Source organism: Lepidochelys kempii, chromosome 10 (assembly GCF_965140285.1).
Source record: "Lepidochelys kempii isolate rLepKem1 chromosome 10, rLepKem1.hap1, whole genome shotgun sequence".
NCBI classification, from domain to species: domain Eukaryota; kingdom Metazoa; phylum Chordata; order Testudines; family Cheloniidae; genus Lepidochelys; species Lepidochelys kempii.
This window is the reverse complement of record NC_136389.1, coordinates 79,586,443-79,608,282: the sequence shown is the minus strand read 5'-3', so window position 1 is coordinate 79,608,282 and position 21,840 is coordinate 79,586,443. Positions and strand designations below refer to the sequence as shown.

Sequence of the window (21,840 nt, the reverse complement as noted above, 5' to 3'; positions counted from 1 at the left end):
AATTAGTCTCCTCTGACTGATGGTTTTGCCAATTTTTTATTTTTTAATTTATAGCATTTCTGAGTTACGAATGGAAAAAAAAAAAAGGACCAAAAAGTGCCTGTTCTTGGCTAGGAAAGCATCATACCCTAGAATTGTTTTCTCTATGCTCTATCTTTTATTGCCTCCCACAGCCTTGAAGTGAAGCTTTGAAACTTCTCATTCATTGCATCTACAACTGTGAGCTGATTGACTCCTTAGCATCAACTAATGTCTTCTGAGTTCACATGGAGGAAGTCTGTCAGCATTTGGTAAATCAGATAATTCCCTCCTGGTGGACTGATTCTGGAATCTTACAAACCCATTTCCCGGTATATGGCATCCTGGGAACGAACTCAAGACCCACATTATTGTCCCTGGCACTGTAACCACGATTTTAGAAAAAGTAACCCAAGATATCCGATGTGAAAGCAGTAAACACAGCGTCTCACTAAAACTTCAACAGGCTTTCATCACTGAACTGAGTTTCTGCATTCAGCCTGGATTCAGCAAAGTACTGAGCACATGCCTGAATTTAAGCATGTGAATAGTGGTCCCCTTGGCTTCAATGGGTCTAGCATTGTGATTAAAGTTAGGCACGTGAGCTTGTTGAATTGGGGCTTGAATTATTGAATCTGAAGGGGTCACATTATTTACAAGAGTTTGTGTGGTTACAAATAAATAACACTGCCCCTCCACCCCCGTATACAGCCAATTACTGATTGTAGCTAGAACTTGTTCATTGCTGGGTATTGTCCTCGGTCATCTCTCTCCAGAGAGGTTAGGCAGGCACATGGAGCCATACACTGCAGCCATATTCATGATCAGCTAGGGCATGTCTAGTCCCCGGACCAGCTAGCAAGCATGCTGTTAATGACAGCAAGTGCTAGCCAGGGGATTCATTGTTTCCTTTCAGTGTGTATCCCAGAGCATGCCCTCTGGCTGGCAGGATTCCTTAAGCAGAGGACGTGTGTGTGTGTGTGTGTGTGTGTGTGTGTGTATCCCTACCCATTCCTAGATTCCTACACTACACCACATGGCAAGAAATGGCCTTTACATTTTAAGATCCTGTGGTAGGAAGAGACGAATTATTGACTAGGTGACAAAGGAGAAGAAGGATGACTGTGCATATTAAACAGGGGAAGAGTGATTGCTGAATGCCTAATGTAAACGGAGAATCTGCACAAAATTAAATACAAACTTGCACTGGAAAATAACTGTTGCCTATAACGTATATTACAGGATCGACCTATAGTAAATTGTCTACTGCTGACTGCCTGAGTTTAATTTTCTTATAATTTCTGGTTGACACATTTACCTGCCTCCCTCTCACTTTGGTGAACATTCTCCTACAACATCAAGCATTTTGCCTCTAACTGTTGTGTGCACATATATATAAAATAGTTAAAATATTTAACAATTTCAAGAGAATTATGGATAACCTTGTGAGGTTTGGGGTTTTCTTTCAGTCCCAAGGTTCTCTCATTGCTCATAAACCTCTTGAGCTTTGCTGTCCAGGTTTATGACATCAATCAAAATCGCTGGGTTGAATTATAGTTGTATTCTGTTCAACGTTGCTGGATTTACAACGTCCACATGTTAAGTAAAAAAAAAGTTTGCATTTAATTAACTTAAAATGTTACTAAAATATGATTTTGCTGTACGTTAAAGGGCATATTCAGGCCTACATTCCCACTGTAGTCAGCGTGACTTGGTTATAGTTTGATCATCGATTTATTAAGAAGACAGGAAACGATTTTGTTAAGCACTAGAAATGTCTGGTCTTTAGCCCAGCTTCTTGTAACTTCTAAACAAAGAACCATGGGAACAGTTTTGAGAAGTGTGTTTAGTTAGGTCTAGATGACTATAATTGATTATAAGTTTCAGCGTCAAGATTGTGCTCGGCACTGTACAAAACACACAAAAAGATACAAGGCCTGAATCTCATTGACACCCAGGCCCCTTTACACTGCTCTGGCAGCAAAGAAGGGCTTAAAGTGGGAGTGAATGTAATCCATAAGTCCCCTTAGCACTTTGCCACTTAGCCAAAGTGATATAAAGGGGCCTGAGTGTCAGTGAGAATCAGACTCTAAAAGACAGAGAAAGGTCAGACAAAAAGAGATACTGAGGATACTGAGAGACACAGAAGATAGTAATAACTTAGATTAAAATTATGTATTTAAATTGGGTGCTCTCTGGATTGTATTGAGAGGGGTTAATGTTTGACCAGCTTGCTGAAGAAGTATTTTCAGGAGGGATTTGCATGAGGAGAGGATGTGGTTTTAGCATGCTGGGACAGGGAGGTTGATGGGTGGAAAGAGGCATAAAGAGGTGAGTGGGAGAAGGAAATGGAGAGCCCTGAGGCTGGCCTCCTGAGTGGAGCAGAGGAAACAAAGTAGGATGTGACAGTAAACAAGAGTAGAGATGTAGGTGGGAGAAGCAATTTAAAACAGAACGAAGTGGGGGGAGGGGCTGTTTGAGTAGCTTGACCTTTGGTATTTCTGGCAACTTGCATCAGAGCTTGTCACTATTATCTTGTGACCTTATGGATCTATCTGTTCTCTATCTGTTAATGGTGAAGTCTCCTATGTGTCATGTCATTAATAGTGGAGCTTATTCAGCAAGAGTGTGTGACCTGTAATCAATGGCTGAGACTTGAGATGGTAAATTAAATAGCATTTGACTAGCACCTGAGATTGGGTACTGCACAAGTGAGAACTTCAGTAATGGCATCTTTTGAATAGCATAATAGCCAAGAACCAATGAACAAGTGGAAATACCTGGAATGGAAAGCAACGTGATGGCTAGTTTACCTATCACTTGACATTTAAAAAGGGTATAGTCATGGTGTCAGACAGATTGGATGCTTGTTGAAGGCTTGCCCGGGGGCATGATCATTTTGCATTATAATCAGTAACTTTGGTGGGTTAGCAATGCAAAAAAAGAGGGAGTGTCTTTTATCACATAAACACCACCCTGTACCGGAAACCTACTGACCGCTATTCCTACCTGCATGCCTCCAGCTTTCACCCTGACCACACCACACGATCCATCGTCTACAGCCAAGCTCTGCGATACAACCGCATTTGCTCCAACCCCTCAGACAGAGACAAACACCTACAAGATCTCTGTCAAGCTTTCTTACAACTACAATACCCACCTGCAGAAGTAAAGAAACAGATTGATAGAGCCAGAAGAGTTCCCAGAAGTTACCTACTACAGGACAGGCCTAACAAAGAAAATAACAGAACGCCACTAGCCGTCACCTTCAGCCCCCAACTAAAACCCCTCCAACGCATTATTAAGGATCTACAACCTATCCTAAAGGATGACCCAACACTCTCATAAATCTTGGGAGACAGGCCAGTCCTTGCCTACAGACAGCCCCGCAACCTGAAGCAAATACTCACCAACAACCACATACCACACAACAGAACCACTAACCCAGGAACTTATCCTTGCAACAAAGCCCGTTGCCAATTGTGCCCACATATCTATTCAGGGGACACCATCACAGGGCCTAATAACATCAGCCACACTATCAGAGGCTCGTTCACCTGCACATCCACCAATGTGATATATGCCATCATGTGCCAGCAATGCCCCTCTGCCATGTACATTGGTCAAACTGGACAGTCTCTACGTAAAAGAATAAATGGACACAAATCAGATGTCAAGAATGATAACATTCAAAAACCAGTCGGAGAACACTTCAATCTCTCTGGTCACGCAATCACAGACATGAAGGTCGCCATCTTAAAACAAAAAAACTTCAAATCCAGACTCCAGCGAGAAACTGCTGAATTGGAATTCATTTGCAAATTGGATACTATTAATTTAGGCTTAAATAGAGACTTGGAGTGGCTAAGTCATTATGCAGGGTAGCCTGTTTCCTCTTGTTTTTTCCTACCCCCCCCCAGATGTTCTGGTTTAACTTGGATTTAAACTTGAAGAGTGGTCAGTTTGGATGAGCTATTACCAGCAGGAGAGTGAGTTTGTGTGTGTATGGGGGTGGGGGGGATGTGAGAAAACCTGGATTTGTGCAGGAAATAGCCCAACTTGATTGTCATGCACATTGTGTAAAGAGTTGTCACTTTGGATGGGCTATCACCAGCAGGAGAGTGAATTTGTGTGGGGGGGTGGAGGGTGACAAAACCTGGATTTGTGCTGGAAATGGCCCACCTGATGATCACTTTAGATAAGCTATTACCAGCAGGACAGTGGGGTGGGAGGAGGTATTGGTTCATATTCTCTCTGTATATATAAAGTCTGCTGCAGTTTCCACGATATGCATCTGATGAAGTGAGCTGTAGCTCACGAAAGCTTATGCTCTAATAAATTGGTTAGTCTCTAAGGTGCCACAAGTACTCCTTTTCTTTTTGCGAATACAGACTAACACGGCTGTTACTCTGAAACCTATCTTTTATCTGTGTGACTGAGGGTAAAACTGAATAAAGGCAGCTTGGCATATGGATTTTGACAGCAGATTTGCAGAGGGCTGTATTTTTTAAAATTGCTAAACACTAAGGCTGTCACAGTTCCATGTGTCTTCCCTGAAAATTGAGTGCGAACATAATATAAGTGCAAACAATTTTTAGGATCCTCTGAGGCTACTGCTTTAGATTTTTTTAAATCTTCCTTTTCTTTTGGAACATTACTATGTCAAACCAAAGTGAAAGGAATGGACATTGTCAAGTAATTTAGACCAGACATTTCACCTGATTTAACCCTGGTATTATTTCGTGGGGAATATCCTCTAGCGCAGGGGTTCTTAACCTTTACTGCAGCCTGCACCCCTTTGGTTCTCCAAATATGTTCTTGCACTCCTTATCAAAAATTGTTGAAGTAGGTCAGTTCTTTAAACCTAGATATATCATAACTATCAAATGAAGGAGAGAGAATTATATACATATAAACATAGGTTTGATGAAACAAAGTAGTTGTACTTACGTGCCTGTGTTTTAAGTTGTGTTTTCGATGATTTACCTTCTAAAAAAATCTGGCATGTCTCGCACCCCCAGAAAGGGCATCTCGCACCCCCAGGGGGTGCGTGCACCCCAGGTTAATAACCACTGCTCTGGTGTTAAGATATCTCTCTTTAGAAAAAAAAACCCACTCCCATAACTGAATTTGAAAAAAACAAACAAGCCAACCCAGTAGCTACTCTTGGGATTAATGTTCTGCTGAAATGGACTACAGCTGCAAATAGGCAGGCAGCAGAGGGAGCTCAAGATAACTAACCCTGGGCCCAATCTTCCCATTGCACAAGCAGTATAGGAAGGTCTATTCTTGTGCTTAGGAGCCAGACCGTTCTCCAGCACTGGTGGATGGTCAAGTACGTTTTTGATAAAAAGCTTTGTTTTCCCAAGATGTCAGTGCTTATTCCTAGGTTTCTGTAAGCTAATGTGTTGAGGAGTTCTACCTGTTGTCTCTCCCTTTCCCACCATGCACCCCACCTCCATGTGCTTTAATATTAAGGCTAATAAAGCTCTTTGTTTGTTTGGGATCTAGTTTTAGAACTGGCTTGTTTAACCTATTTTCCTCTAAAAGCTGCTTCTCTTTAATGTAAAACAAAACTTTGGCTAAGGCTGATCTGCTGCCCTTGTGCTTCTAGCCTCTTCCAGCCCTCGTGCTGATGTGTGCTCCCAACTTTACGTTGGATCCAGAAGAGCCTTTCGGGCAGAGGCTGCTGAGGGGATGAGCTGAATCTGCATAGTCAGGGAGGGTTTGCTCTCCTCTCCTCACTTTTTAACCTGTGCTAATTTTTATAAGGTCTCCAATGGTGGGGTGGGGGGGAAGGGAATTGCAGCCACTTTCCAGCTCCACTTGGTGGACTTTCCAAACTGGCATTCTGTCTGCATTTACCTTGGTGTAACCAAGTTTGCAGTCTGATCCAGTATTGCCAAACACAGGCATTTAAAAATAACGCTAGGATGCCCAAAATCATAAAACTGGCTTAAAAATCATGGGATCTTAAAACAATTAAGAGTCCCATGTTTGAGTCTTCTAGTGCCGTAACCATTAGAGGTCATGTTTTCAAGATTTTTCTTTGAAACCTCAAGGTCTAAAAACTTTTTAAAATGAAAGGTAAGATTCTCATGTATTCACGTGACTCCAGGAGCTGGGGCTTTAAGCAAAGCATCAGATATAGTGAGGCTGACGATAGTTGGCAACACTGTTCTATTTGAATATCTTAAGGGTTGAAGAAGGTAGAGACCAGGCACTCTGATTTGATGAGTACAATATAAAAAGCTGAATAGGGTAGAATCATTGCTGCAGGAAGTACAAATGGGAGGTGAACTACATATTGAATGGAAGGGATTGTTGGTAAAGGCCACCAGCAGTGAAAGTGTAGAGATGAGCTGGTAGTGGTGTGCTGGGTGACGACATCCTGAGGTGTCCATCTATCCCTCACTTCAGAGTGAAGTCCCTCACCTTGCAATGACCTTAAGGCCCATCATTATTGTTCTCACTATAACAAAACTTCATTATAGTGCTCAAATTTCTTCGCTTCTGCGCTACAGTTATAAAAGGTGAAAAATCATTCTTTGTTATTGATAGCAGATTTTGTTCATCTCCCTGTCAGCTGTTGGAAATCTTTCTAATTAAAATATAATGTATACTCGTGAGAACTACTAGAAGTCCAGTGTCTGCCCTCCTCATCTCTTCTTCTTCTAGGAGCTTTAAACAAACTGAGTTGGGTATTTGCTTCGTGAAGTGCTGATAATTACTTACCCACCTCCCTGGTGTGTTGTGAGGATTAATGAATGCGTGCGCAGTGCTTGGAAAATACTGTATAAATCATTGTGTAAGTGCTAAGTGGTATTATTATGTGACTGTTCTAACGTGCAATATGTATAGTGCGTGGTGTGGGACTTGGTTCTGTCGCTGTGTATTACTGTATGTTAGGCAATTAGAGGCAGATTTTGACAAAAGCCTGGAGTCGGGCCTCCGTCTTTACAATTTGTGCACAATTTGTGCCAGCAAAATTTGCACCCACGCAATGCGCTAGGGCTGTTTAACCCGCGCCTGTCTGTAAGAGTGAGACTTGTCCCTCTTGCGGAGCTTGTCACATAGTCCCGTGGCTTTGTCGCCCTGAGATTAGATTACTGCATTGTGCTCCACAGCGGGGAGACCATGTGGAAACCGCAGAATGTGGCTGCCAGCTTAATGAGCTGTGCATCGTGCTCAAACCACCATGCGGCAGGGCCCTGTAATCCGTAGAGCCCTTGTTTCCAACTGTGTTAGGCCCAACTGCATTTGGTACCTGCAAGACATTCTCTTTGGGTGCCAGTGACCAGTGGCTGATGAAAGTGATCCAGAACAACTCCTTCCAAACAGATGTACCTAAACCCACAGAGCAACCGGGGGAAGGGTTAGACCTACAGGGGGAAGGGTTAGACCCACAGCAGGTCCACACCTGCTGGGGCTTGCCTGCAGCTCATCACCCCTTTCAAAACTTAGGTGACCCCAGCTATCTCAGGCATGTCTTAGTTCCACATGTCTGCTGCTTGCTCTACCTGTCTGTCTCTCTCCCCAGGACAGCTTCCTGCTCTCCCTTTTCTTGTCTTGGCCAGGGTTTTTTTACAGCTTGGTGTTCTTTTGCTCATAAGCCTATTTTTTCAAGTCCAGCGATTATCACCCTTCTGGCTACAAGCAGGTAGGGATTTCACTCGCTCATCCATTCTTTCTCTCAAGGACCCTTAGGATTCTCCCTGGAGATACCTATCTCTGTTATTGTTTCCTTTCCTCTTGCTCTCCCCAACCGCCTTTGATTTAACTTCATGCGCTCAGCCAGAATAATACCGAACATGTAGACTCAGACGCACAAAATAATCATACAGAATGATACAGATATTTCCCTTCTTCTCCACAGCCCTAAGTGGCTTGAGACCTGGTTACCTGAGAGTTTTCACTTTCCCCATAGACTACTGCTGCGGGTGCAATCATTAAAGCTGAAGGCCCCTTGTTTATGTAGGGAAGGCCTCTGACCATGGAACCTGCTCCCCCAGTTTGGTCAGCTAGAGGCCGCGTTTGTGAACCTTCCAGACATGCTGCAAAAGCCATCATTTCTGCAGGTGGATTCATGGATTGGTGAGCTGGGATGCCGGGAGTTATTAGTGTGATTACTTGGATGGCTTGTGGTAATGTTATAATGGCAGTTCAATTAATATGATAAGATCTTAATTGGTGGTGTAGAATGTTGTCTGTTTAAGCTATGCAAAGTGCGTAGGGCATGAGAGGGAGTTTTAAATCTAAATAAAACCACAATACCTTTGCCTCGGACTTCCTCATTAGCCTCTGCCAGCAGACTGTTAACGGTGCAAGCGTCCGCACGCCAGCTGAGAGGGGGAAGCCGTTAATGGTGCAAATTGTGTCCACCAAAGGGAGGTCGTTAAAGCCCGGTTTCCAAAAACAGAGGCTCCAAGTCCGTATGCAGAAAAATATGCCTTTGTTCTGGCCAACACCAGTGACCTCCAGAGCTGGAAACAGAGGTCTCGGCGGTCAGAGCTAAAGAGCAGTGCTTTGTAGATGGGGCTGTAACAGACTCCCATCCTCTGCTCTCTGCCACAGAGGGGAACATGACACGCTGATATGGGGTTATATAGCACGACTCCATTTAAAGCACGTGTGTTGAGGTCACCCTGCAAGCAGTAACCATGGCTGCTGGAAGCCAGAGTGTAGCTGGTGTTTGCTGACAAGCTGCTGGGGTCAGAGTTGCTGGACCAGGGCTGTGGCTACACCCAGACACTCAGGGTGTGACCTGCATGCCCTTTGGCTGTTTGTGAGAAGCCCAGGTTGGGAGCTACAGCAGCAAAGCATTGTGAGGTATTCCTAGGTTGCCAGGCAGGGTGACATAGCCCCTCACTAGCCTGTACTGCACACATTAACCAGGTTATCCACCTTCCTATTTCCCCCCCGCCCCCCAAAGCGAGACCTGATCAGGGAGGAAGCTGCACTCCATCCAGTGGACATTAGAAGAGCAATGTCCTTCTATCTGGACAGAGCTAAACTGTTTAGAGTCTGTTGTTTCGTTAGTGGACTGATCCAGAGAATCTGTGATTTCCATTCAGGGACTTTCAAAGTAGGTATCTGGGTATATTCTCACTTGTTACAAGTCTGCGAAAGTTCAGCCCACTCGGCAGGATCCCAGTCTATCTCCATGGTCCTGTTTAAAAACATACCAGTTGCCCAGATTGCGGCCTAGCAAATTCCCGCATCAGTTCACACTTTCCCCAAACATTATGCCCTTGTACATGCCTCCAGGTCAGGTGCTCTTGTTGGCATGGCAGTCTTTTCATCTGTCTTTTATCTGGCTTTAAATCTCTGTTCTCCTTCAAGGGAGACCACTTGAGAGTCACCTGAAGTGAGCCACTTATAGGGACGGTACTTGAAAAAGAAGATAGTGAGGTAACTTACTTTGTACAGTAAGTGGAGTTCTTTGAGATGGGTGCCCCTATGGGTGCTCTTCTTCCCCTCTGCTTTGAAATCTTGCCTCTCGGTACTTTACAGCAGAGAAGGAAATGAGGATGGTTCACCTATGCAGCTCTGTATATCTTCGGCGTGGGGCACGAGGAACTCTAGAGTGCTTGTGCAGGCCGCATGGACGCTGCCACCAAAAATCTTGGGTCAAAGATACATGGGGTGCATGTTCACATGGAGCATTACACCCATAGGACACGCTTCTTGAAGAACTCCAGTTACCGTACAAGGTAAATAACCTCTCCTTTCTACTGCTTTGTAAATGTGTCCTTGAAAGGAAAATATTTTCAGTAGCTGGGGTGGAGGGCAGCTCACTTTCCCTGGAAATACCTAATTTTAATAAGCCTTAAACTACAAGACTAAAGGATAATATAACATGACTGAATCCATCATGCCTTCGTTCCTTATTTTCTCACTTGCAGGGTGGTATATTGTTGTGTTAAATTATCAGGATAATGAACACACAAATATCCTCATCACCACCAAAGAGGTGTATTATAAACCGAGTTTTATAGTAACCAATTCATTTTTAGTCACCTATTTTAGAGTGTAGTTATTTCCCTTGAAATGTGTATCAACCATCAATAGAGAGTGGTCATGAGTTACCCAGAAAGGGCTTGGATCATTGTGCTGGATCATTATTTTTGGCTATCTCAGCTCATATGTATTATTATTGGCTTGTTTTCAATAGTGCTCCGTGCTTGCTCCGTGCTTCCTGCTGCACAGACCCAAAAGAAGGGATGGTCCTAGAAGACCAGACAAAGATGACATCGAAATAATCAAATCAGGTGGTGAACAGCCACATCCGGAATATACAGTATATTGGTGGTAACTTAAATATTTAGTTGTTTTCTTTAATATATTTTACACCCCCCTACAAAAAAAATCATCTTCTTAAGCACCTCCACTACCTCACCCCCCAGTCAGCCATAAAGGGTAGGTCTACACTGCACATTTAACCTGGTAATTGGCACCTGGGTCTGAGCCACCCAGGTTAGCCTAGTCTGAGTACGCGCATCCCTGCTGCAAAGCCCCACCCACGTTACTGCGTCTTCCTTGTTTCTGCACTTGACCATGTGTGTCTGGCGGCGTGTCCCGTGGCCCTGTGCGCTGAGAAGCTCTGAGATTCTTTCCCCATCGGTCATGGGAGAACTTGTCTGTGCCTTGGGGTGGGGAATGGCTGAAGAATTTGTGGGAAGGCCAGTGGACTCGAGGGATTTTACTTTGCAACCTTGCTGAAAAGTGGGCCAGTTCCAGCCCCAGCTAAAACTCAGCTCGGGCTTTAACCCAGCCCCCCAGCTGTGCAAGCAAGCACTGTTCCACAGTGCAAACAGGTACTGCCTGAGTGTGTGGACTGTCGGGATTGGGCTAAAAACACGTGTAGGAACACGGGCTAAGAGTGCAGTGTAGACATACCCTTAATTTCCTGTGGGTGTCGTGGTAGAAGTGGGTCTGCATGAAGGATTTGGAGGCAGGTAGGGCAGCGGCTTTGCAGATGGGCTCAGACCGTTCCATGCATAGGAGGCAGCCGGGAAAGAAGCATGAAGACACTCCTGGGGGAAGCAGACAAACCGTGTTGCCATCAGGGAGGCTGGCGTAATTAGCGGAGCAGAGGAGATGGAGGGGACCATGCGAAAAGGAACAAGGGCAGTTAAATAGGGAGGAGCAGAGTTACACAGGGCCTAACATCAAGGACAAGAAGCTTGATGGAATGGGAGGAAGAAGAGCCAGTGGAGGGATTCAAAGAGGGGGAAGACAAAGTCTAATATTTCAGGGAGTTGCTTGTATAAGGTGATGAGTCAGTCCTGTGCTAGGCTCCAGCCAATCCACAAGCGAGGAACTGGTCTTGTCAGGTATATAAGCTTCACCAGAGGAACAGCAGCTGAGTCTGCTCAATGTCACTCCGGGGCTCAGAACTCCCAGAGTGGGGGCAGGAGGGATAGCTCCGGGGTTTGAGCATTGGCCTGCTAAACCCAGGGTTGTGAGTTCAATCCTTGAGGGGGCCATTTAGGGATATGGGGCAAAAATTGGTTGGATGATTTAATTGGGGATTGGGCCTGCTTTGAGCAGGGGGTTGGACTAGATGACCTCCTGAGGTCCCTTCCAACCCTGATATTCTATGACTCTAACTCCCTAGCCTGCTGCAGCCTTGCTCTTGCTCTGGTCCTGTTCCTAGCCTAGTCCTACTGCTGCTCTAACTCCGCCTTGGACGCCTGATTCGGGCTCCTACCACTAGGCCTGTGTGCTCTAGCTCCAACCACTAGGCCTGACCGTCACAGTTTCTCACAGCTTGGCTGTGGAAGTTAAAACAACGCCTCAAGGAGATCCTGAATCCAACCTGTCCCTAATGAAATTAAGCTTCCGGGCTGAATGTGTAGAGGATGTGATGTGCCCGTCATGAATATTACACATTACACTGAGCACCTCTGCTGTGCAAAATTCCAGGGCCAAGCTGACACGGCCATTGAGCTACTCTTCAACTGGAGAACACTCAAGTCGTTCGTTTCACGCATCGTGCATGGTTTACGAATAAACAGAAGGCAGCAGATTTCAATGAGAGAGAGAGAGAGCGAGCGAGTGAGCACTTAATTGTCCTGAGCACATGTTCCCTCAACTAAAGAAATATTCTGTCTTCATTCTGTTTTTCTTCCCTCTGCCTTTTTATTAGGAAAGAGGACTGCTGCATCCACTTTACATGCACTACTTTACAACCTTTTATGTAGAAAGATTAACAAAAAGGAACCGCACTTAATTTAAAATGACAACTTAGGTTTGCTTCTGGATCCTTTTTTGGCAGATGTTCTCTTAGTAAATTACATTTGACAACCTGAAATAAATTCTAACCAAGATTTATGCCTGCATTTGCTCTCAAGGCTTCGGTTCATCAGCTTGTATGGTTAAAAAGCTATGAAAAGTAACAACTAATTTAAAAATAGATTTTTAGGCAGTGGAATACCAGTGCTACCACTTCATCTAAGGGAAATCAGGTTTCTGAATGCATGGCTGTAGTTTTGCAATTGATGATAGAGTTAGTTACAGACATTTGCATAAAAAAAAAAAAAGAAATCAGAACATTACAGAAGACTAAGAAATGGCTCATAACGATAAATCTTCTGTTGCGACCTAACCAAAAAGAAGGGTTTAAAAACATACCAAGGACATGCCATCTTTGAAAGTTTTCCCAAAGGAGAAGTCAATGTTAGCCAAGATTGCCAGAATTTACTTTAGCTATTACTATGGATGAATAATTATGTTCAATTCAGCCAGTGATATGGGTTCACAGCAGGTTAATTGGTAATAATGGGTTTCATTCCAAACAGTGAGGAATGATATTTCAACAAAAAAAGTTCTCTCCCTGAGAGCTGAAGATGTCCTTGCTTTCAGTGCTACCCATTCATAATATCATGTGCAGCATGTCCGTGTTCTTGTTTCTATGGCACTCTGTTGCCCTCACTTGCTCATGGGGATTGAAGGAAGGTATAGCAACCTGCTGATGCATCTGAGTTTGTGCAGCCTTGTCCTGTTTTTTTTTAATCAAGAAATTGCCTTCCAGGGCCTCGGACAGTGATTATCCAAGGAGAATGCAGTGACCTTGTTAATATCAACAAAGCAGGAAGCTCCTGGTCTTAGTTATATCAGCATCAACCTGGAGTAAGTCATTTGAAATCAATTAGACTGGTATTACTTGGTCTGGGGGCAGCAATTGTCTATTGGGGGAGGGTGTCTGTGTCTGGTGCCTAGCACAGTGGGGCCTCTAGGCACTACTACAATGCAAATAATAGATCATGAGAACCCCAGAATAAATCCACTGAAGTGAATAGAGGTATTGCAGGTTGGTACTGGTATAACTGAGGTCAGAATCTGCCCTTCCCTGAGTGTAATATCTTCCCCTCAAGCATGATTAATTTATGGCACTATATGCAATTCCAAGCATTAGTCAAGTAAATGTCTGGAATAAGAGGAATCTACATGGGTGAAATTCACCTGGTGCAGAGGGCCAGCAAAGGGCCTATGCACCAGTTATATCCCAAGCCATTCCTATCTGTGTTGCATCGGCCCTTTTCACAAGGGTGAATCTCATCCCATGGGAACCCATCAGCTTTCTCTTTCTATTAGCATTCCAGTCACTGTTTACCTATTGCTGCCTTGGTGATTTCTGCATTTGGCGATACTGGTGACTCTGTCAGGAGCTGTCCAGACTAGAATGTGTAAATCTGGAGGTTTTCTTAAAAACAATTATTTTAGTCTTTTCATTACTTCTCTTCCCAACTCCCCCTCCCCCGCTGTATATGCAGGGCCAGAAGCAGCTAAATTCAGCTCTAACTGGCAGATTTATAGGCCAGTCAGTCAACATGACGAAAAGGTGGAAATACGTTATAAGGACATTGTCAAGGTTGACTGGACCAATATTTCATTCTTCACCGTAATAGCATTTTTCTTTTTTTTAAAATATCCTGGAGAGTGACGGGCTGCCATAATGTAAAGATCCCCACTCCTTATATTGACAAGCCAACCCCAGCAATCCCCTGGCTGGGGGGGTGGAAAGATGGTTAATGCATACAGACTATAAGGTTGGGCTATCCCTGTGAATTACATTCTCCAGACCTGGCAAAGTTTTGACATTGACAAGACTTCTTGCATGTGAACACCCCATTTGCCATAAATCCAGTGCCTTTGTTTGGTTTGTTTGGTGACTTGCCCAGATCAAGAGCTGGGGTGTTCTGTCCATCCGTCTGTCAGACATAGCTCTCCTTACAGAACATTAGCTTTTTCATAAGCAGGGGGATGAAGATGCAAATGTTAAAGCTTACTATATGTAGCAAGAATAAGAGCGAAAGGCATGGATACACTGCTTTTGTTTTTTGACTAGTTCACCTGAATAAAAATTGGTCACATGATAGAAAAATAGTAAGGGCTGGTTAATGCTTGAAAATTCGATCAAACCAGCTACGTCGCTCAGAGGTGAAAAATCCCCTGAGTGATGTAGTTAAGCTGACCGATGTCCCTGTGTAGACAGTGCGAGAAGAATTCTTTTATCAACCTAGCTACCGCTTCTCGGGGAGATGGATTTATAACAGTGACAGGAGACACACACCTCCCCTCCCCCCCCACCCCGCCGGGGGCAGTGTAGTGTCTTTCTGAAGTGCTGCGGTGGTGTTTAAATGTAGACATAGCCTAGCTGTTAACCTCTGCTAAAATATATATGTGTACAGCATCTGGCACAGCGGGACCCCAACCTGGATGCTGTTGTAATACAAGTAGTAAATAACAATACATCATCCAGTCCAATTCACTTGGGCCCGTGCAGGATTCTTCTCTACATGACATTTTCTAATGCTCTGTCCAGTGATTGTGTGTCTACCTTTTCTCTTTGGAAGGCTGCCCTACCTCCCCACCCGATAGATTTCATGGTCAGTAAGTTCTCCCTGATATTCAGTCTAAATTTTCCCGTTCTTAATTTCTTCTTATTCTTCCTAGTTATAACTCCTTGTGCCATCCTGTGCAATTCCTCTCCCTCCTGGGTGTTTATAGCCTTCAGACATGAGTAGGCTGTTATCAGCTCTAAGCAGAGGTAGGATGCATTGAAGGAAACATGTGAATAACTCACATTGATGCCTTTATCTGCCATAGATAATGTTGGAAGACTGGCCAACATGTCTGCCTGTCTCCCCCAAGGGTTGTCTACCAGTTCCACTAGTGTCTCCTCCTAGAGAGTCCTACCCAACAGCTGCCCTGCCCTCTCCTACTAGTAAGAGGAGCCAGTAAGCATCCCAAACATTGCTTACCTACGGGAGTGGGTTGTGTGCATTGTAGTCCATGGACACATAGGGAGCCTGGTTCTCCTCAGACCTACCTCAGTGGAGATCAGGAGGAACTCTGCTGCGCTGCTGTGTCAAGAGCAGATTGAGGCCCAACAACTTCAGTGCATTATGTTTTTGGTGGAGAAATCTTTGTGCTGGAGTCGCCATGGGTCAAATCCTAGGCAATTGCATGAATCTCTAAATACATAGGGAGGCCAGATCCCCACTAGTGTAAATCAAAGCTCTGTTGAAGTCATTTTACATCAGCTGGGGATTTGGGTGTTTTGTCTACTGCATAGTCTCAGATCCACAGTCATGGACCAATTATCCATGTGCATCATCCCTCACTGCTCTTTGCTGTGGGGGTGGCCTGCCTTGCATGACCTCTCTATGCCTTGTTTCTTTATTCTTCCTCCCATGTACAGGAGTGTCCTAGAGCTGAAATTCTGCATTTAGGGCCTTCTGCAGGTGCAGAGGGGAGGTAGGATGAGGCCCCATGTCCTTGATGACTTCAGTATATTAGAACAACAATCCAAAAGAGTATAAACCAAACAGTGAATGTGTTGGCTAAAATTAACCTTCTGCTTCAGGCATTATGCCTCTTGGGAACCATATTTTATCCTCTGGAAATATTTCAGTGCTTCTGTCCCCTGAGCCTGTCGCTAGTGTAATTGCATAATATACACACTGGGCAAACACGAGGTGAATGCTGTGCTATGATGGAAGGTTTGCATACACAAACCAGGACATTCAAAGTTAAACCAGGGCCTGATTCTGATCTCCCTCTCAGCAGTGTGAACTCTGCGTCCGTCTGTGGAGTTATTCTGGTCTAAAACGGATGTAAAGCGAGAGCAGAAACAACAGACTAACTGTTATTGCTGGGCGCACACACCCAGTGCATATCTCTCAAAGCAGTCACCTGGGGTCAAATTCTCAGCTGGTGTAAATCAGCATAGTTCTATTGAAGTAAATTCCCAGGCAGTTTATCTGTGCCCTTAAGCTATGGATCAGGCGATCCTGTGATGCTTTAATTTAGGGCTAGGTGTGATCCTCTTAAAAGCCTATTTAAAAATCACAAGCACCTCTGCTTGTGGAAAAAATTATTTAAAAATGTGTCTCCCCCCCCCCCCCCAAATGTTTTGAGTGTTCAGAGGCAGTCTTGCAGTGTTAGCTACGGTATGGAGATGGAGGGATTTGGAGGAAGATGACGGGGACAGGACTGAATGGAGTCCTGGAAATTCTATATTGAAAACATTGGGATTGTTTGGCTTCAGAGAGGAGACAAATAAGAGAGGCCACGATAAAGATAGACTAATTGAGTGGTCTAGAGAATGTAGGTCAGGAACTTCTATTCACCTTATTCCCATAACACAAGAGCAAAGGTCATCCAGTGAAAATGAAAGATGGTAAATACATTGATAAGATGAAATATATTTGTCACACAATGCACAGTCAGTCTGTGGAATTCACTGCCACCCATTACTGGTGAGGCCAAGAGCTTTGCAGGGTTCAAAAACGGATTGGAAGTTTATATGCATAATAAGACTATACAATGTTTTAATTGTAGGGGTTGAAAAAGAACCTTGAGTTTTGGATGGGATATAAATAGCCATACTTGAGGGCATCAGCCAACCTCTAGCTAATAGTGGTCAGGAAGAAACTTTACTTATGGGTAGTTTTTTAGGAACCATCTTTTTTGTTTTTGTTCTGTTTGTACAGCTCCTAGCATAATAGGGGTATGGTCCATGAATAGGGTTTTGCAGCATTGTGGTAATACAAATAATTAATAATAATAATAATTAATAATTGCCATCAAGTTTTCTTGCATCTACTTCCCAAGCAGCTGATCTGACCTCTGGCTAGTATAGTAGAAAGAAGGTTGGTCTAAATGGACCACTGGTCTCCTCCAGTGCTGTAGTTCCTTGTCCTTATGTTCCTATAGCTTTTTCAATGTAGCGAATGCTCTAATACAGCAAAAATAGTTACTGTGCAGTACGTTTTTGGCTTATCCGTTGAAGGAGAACTTCTGAGTCTCCTGGCCTTGTATCACAGGAATCAGACTCTTGTAATCAGATTCCAAATCTTAAATATATTCTCTTATTCAGGCTCAAGGAGAAGATTTATTAGTGAAAAATCAACTCCTTGATTTTTATTATGCTTAAGGTAGTGGGAATGGTATTGACTGATATCCCGTAATGATATTAAGTTTTGTTGTTTATATGTTTTCATGAGTGTAACTTAGCTAAATGAGGACTTATATCTATAATGGCAATATATTAATTCTGTAATAGTACAAAGATCTCGTTTCCATTCGTGCACCCTTCATACGGTCCTTTAATTCCTTGAGCTGGTCCCTAGACTAGTGATGGGAGCTGCAAAGCTACCTCCTCCTGGCCTTTCCCAGTCACTGTTTGCTAATTCTGTTTGATAACCCACAGACTGCATCACCCCTAGTTCAAGGATATAATTTACTCCTGCTGTTTCTACCACCTAGGAAACCCAAACCCATGCCTGATCCCAAGATTTTATTCTAGTTAGGTTTGCTGTCACCTCCCACCCCTCAGAATAGGAACACTGCACAGCTCGTTCCAGGTGTGAGCACAGCCAGTTCTCCTATGTATTTCTTCACCATTCCCTCAGCCCTCCCAAACCGCTCTGCTCCAAGAAGTGTGGAGGACATGACATCTGGCTCTCATCAGTGGCACTCCGCGAACTTGCTAATGGAGACCTTCCTGCGGTAGTGGGGATAAGTGCCATGTCCCCAAAACGTGTAGGGCCCAGTTCTCCACTCCCACAGATGTAACCAGATTGTACTCCATTGAAGTCAATGGGATATAACCAAAGTGTGTGAATGGGGGAATTTGGCTTATAGAATCTACTGCTCTAGTTAGCCAGAGTCCCACATTTGCCACTGAACCCAGGTGGCTCAGAACCAGGGGTGGACAGCAAGAGAAAAAAAATTAGGGTTGAACACAGTCGTCTTCAGTGCGTAGGGGTTTTCCCACAGGGGTTCTGATTTAATCTGGATTGACACCAGCCCGGTGTAAGTCTCTAGCTTCGTTCTTCCAATTTTACACATGCTAGGACTGCTTGTGTGGCTTGGGTCCAGCAAACATACTTTGGGGAGCGCTTGTTAAAAATTGGTGGAGGGAAAGTGATGTTTAAATTAGGCCGCAGAAAAGCCTTAAGGGTTTACTTTTTGTTTATTGCAAAAACCTACCATTGTTTGTTAGTAATTTAGAAGGAATCCTTGCATTCTTTGGAAGTGCACAGCAACTATCAATATGGAGTCATCTCTGAGCTTGAGATATCAGCAGGATGTGTGAGAAGAATATTTTCATGCTTCCAAAGCTGTTCATCAGAAAATATTTTCAGGCTTTTAAAAACTAATCAGTGTGTGGTTGGGGTTTTGGTAGCATTCATAAGGCTTCTGAAATTTTTAGGGCCAAGATTTTCTATGGGTTTTGAATCCCTCAAGTTTTGGGCACCCGATAGGTGGAGACACTTTCGAGGGGCTGATTTTTCAGAGGGGGGTGCTTAGTACTTTGAGAACCAGCCCTTTTAAAGTGTCTCCCGGTCAGCATAAAAACCTCTGGGTCACCTGTGAAAATTTTGGCCTACACACTGGGGTGCCTGGAAACTTTGTAGACTCTTGCTAGGATAGTACATTACAAAATTTATATTAAAATATCTGATTGTGTGACTCTTCATTATTTATATTTTTTTCTTGGCACTATTCAAACAAATACAGGTACTTAAAAATAGCACCATTCATATACAAAGCAAGTACAAAGAGAACATCTGTCAGATTCATAGTTCGAGATATTGAGTTACCTATCCGTAGAATTAGAATTTAAAATAAATTCATATAGCAGTTGTCATTTTAGTGTCTTGAGAGTTGTATTTAGTACATTTTGGACCCCTGGAGAAAGTGATTTGTGGCATGAGATTTTGAGCATTTTTAGCGTGCACCTGTCATCCCATATTCCCTTATTTTAATGGTCAGTTTGGGCAATAAAAGTGATTATTGGTTTTAAGTGTTTTCTCATCTTTTTGCAACAGGATCCCTCCTTTTCCCCATATTGTATTTGAACTTTACACCTCTTCTTCCCATTTTAAATTAAAAAAAAAAAAAGTAAAAAGGACTTTAACCTTCCTTTAAAAAATGCGTCAGAAAGGACAGCTCTGTTTCCTCCGATTATTCCAGGCTCAGCTGGGAGCTGATTAAGGCTGCCAGCCATGGCTTGTCATGTTTGTCAGAGACAACTATATAAACTCCTTGTTATTCACTTTGCTGTATATGATATATATATTTATCTTCCTCTGTCAGGCATCGACAGGACAGATGCTCGGGGAGCAGTGAGGCAGTGGCATTAAATGCTCTATCTGTGTCATTAGTTAGTAACTCACACCAGGAAGCATGCATAGATATTTAGGAAATTTGCTGTCATTCTTCCCTGAGTAGCTGAACGAGGAGGAAACGCCACCAAGTCTCTCCTGCCCTGGCATTATTTATTTTTAGGAGACATGATCCCAAACCCTTTCAGCAAAGCTTGTGCAGTATTTTGCCTATCTTTTTTTTCCTTTTTTTGGTAGCCTAGAAATTATGGGAGCAGACGTGTCTTAACGTTCCTAGAGAGAGTGTAGAGACATTGTTAGTATCAGTGGACCAGGAGCACTTGGAGTGTAACATCATCTTGTGCAGTACACTGTGTCCTGAGAGCTGTCTCTCTTGAGAGGTATGATGAGAATTCCAATGTGAACGTCTTTCTCTCACTTACTCTGGTATAAATCCAGACTATCTCCTAGGACCTCAGTGGAGTTGCTCCTCATTTCTAGCAGCATAACAGAGAAGGATTTTTTGGCTCCCTGGCTTTTGCTTTGGTCAGGAACCTGAACTTTGCAGACAGGGCCCATATCTATGTTTAGCAGGATTCGGTTCTTTCTGTGCAAGGCAGGCTGGGCAAAGGCCCCTACTAAATAAAACGTCTTGGTTTGCAGCATGGAGCACAAAGGAACAGAAACAAAATAATGAGCTGAAATGGGAAGCCAGGCAAACACAATGCCTTCTCCTGCCACATTAAGTGTTCCTGTTTCTCTGGAAGTCAAAGGGAGTTTTGCCACTGACTTCTGTGGGAGTAGGATTGGGTCCCTAATGAGATGTCTTGCAGTATATTGCTAGAGGGAAGAAAAGAGCAGCAGGGGTGTTGAGCCACTGTGTGTAGCTTTGGGAACTGAGAAGGTGGCTGGGACATGGCAACCACAGAGGATTTTGTCACAGCAAATAAGCCAGAAGATGTAGATGCCTGAAACCATCCAAGAGCTCTATGCAGCTGTGACAACCCCATGGCTGGGACTGTGGTGTTCTGCCTTTGGATAAATTCAGGGGGGGTTTGCTGGCAAAACTGATCATGGGGTAGCGGGTGGATTTCTTGCACAGAAAAGACCGAATCCTGCTCGCTTCACTCGCACAAAGACAATGGGCTACTCCTGTAAGGTGAGCAGGGTTCAGCCCCAAGAATGCCAGTAGCCTGTGGTTTGTGATAGGAGGGCCAGTGTGCAGCTTGCATTCAGGGAAGGTGGAAGTTGATTGCTTTTTGGTAGTGCTATGGGGAATTTAAACTATGCCGATTCACTGGGGCCCTTCAAGTAGGGCTGCTGTGAGATGATTAGCTTAATGTATGGATTTTTAAAATGTGTTAATTAAGGGCCCTATCCTTGCTCCCGTTCAAGTCAGTGGCAAGCAGAACAGTCCCGGGATGTTAATATTGTGTATATAAAAACAGCACATATTATTTCCAGCCAGTATCGGATGTTTGTGGGCAAAGTAGAGACAGCAGGCTAGTGCTGTTAAAGGGATGTTTTCCAGGCTTTAAGCCATAATATTCATGTTTTCTGAAAATACTGTAGCCCCGTCTGAAAACCAATGGGGCGTTTACTTGCCAGCTAGTTCCCCGCACCTTGCTGTCAAACTAACAACAAACATTCTAGGTTAGTTTGGACTCCTGAAGGCAAAACCTTCCAGATGGGGCCATTGTGACGTTGCACTCCATATTCTTTATGAAAATATGCTTATGATAGGAATATGACATAGCTGAGATGTACTTCATGCAAGATGGCTTGTGAGAGATATCATTGGAAAGGTTATGATTTACTGAGTGTGATTATCCAATTTGTATGCCTGTATCCTTTCTGTAGCTGAAGTTAGGAATATTAACTATGTATTTGTATTTCAAATATGTTACTTTGGGGGTCACCCCAATGGAAAAGCCAGACAGTGCTTATGGGCCATTGGCAGAGACAATGGACTGGAAAAGAGCTTAGTCTTCCTGTGGATGCTGGAGACAGCCTACGAGCAATGGCTGCCACAGCCCTGCAGAGATGGGTCTGAGTCACCTAGTGCTGGACACCCCTACTCTCCTTTTGGAATGACAGCGGTTTTCCACTAGAAGACAAAGGGGGTTCCCACCTTACACAAGAGCTATATAAGGTAGGAGAGTGACATCAACAGGGTTCTCCTCTGCCTCCCCACCTGAAG

General features: G+C 43.9%; 1 protein-coding gene across 15 annotated transcripts in view; it reads left to right on the top strand.

The window, feature by feature from the left end:
• Positions 1-21,840, top strand: part of MEGF11 (multiple EGF like domains 11) — a 382,208-nt gene that overhangs the window by 58,583 nt on the left and 301,785 nt on the right. Inside the window, exon 1 of one of the 15 annotated variants that reach the window (XM_073304375.2) lies at positions 13,095-13,152. The exons of the other annotated variants lie outside the window; for them this stretch is intronic. The gene's annotated coding sequence lies outside the window, so the exon portion shown is untranslated. Of the gene's footprint in view, positions 1-13,094; positions 13,153-21,840 lie in introns of those variants that run through there. 15 annotated transcript variants of the gene reach the window in all.